This window comes from Morone saxatilis, unplaced genomic scaffold (genome assembly GCF_004916995.1).
Source record: "Morone saxatilis isolate NCDOM2014 unplaced genomic scaffold, NCSU_SB_2.0 Contig9, whole genome shotgun sequence".
NCBI classification, from domain to species: Eukaryota; Metazoa; Chordata; class Actinopteri; family Moronidae; genus Morone; species Morone saxatilis.
Genome location: NW_023340268.1, coordinates 6,375,154 through 6,375,619, shown reverse-complemented (window position 1 = coordinate 6,375,619; position 466 = coordinate 6,375,154).

Sequence of the window (466 nt, the reverse complement as noted above, 5' to 3'; positions counted from 1 at the left end):
TGTAAGGGGGAAAGGGTGCAAGCAGAGTTTGGGTGCAGTCAGTAAACTCAGGGGACGCATCGGGGAGGGAGGTGGCTACGGGCCAAAAACACCACAAGCCACGGAGAAGAAAACTCACCCCAAAACACTTTGTACATACACACAAAGCTGCACGACAGCAGTGGGAAGCAAAAGCAGTGATTGTGCAATGTGAACGAGAATGCATTTAAATAGAAAAGAAGTTCAGCGAGACATAAAACAGAAGCGAGATTTGTGATTTTCTCGAGCCCTGACACACTTATTTTTATCTTTTAAAGACCTGGTGTGAAAATAAAATGCTGTCAAAAAAAAAAAAAAAAAAGCTACACCGAGAAGAGAACAAACAAACAAGACATAATGAAACGCTCACGCTTGACTAAAAAAACTGATGTGAGAGCAAATAATAAACATTGTAACCTGAAGGGAGAACATTTACATTGACCATTAA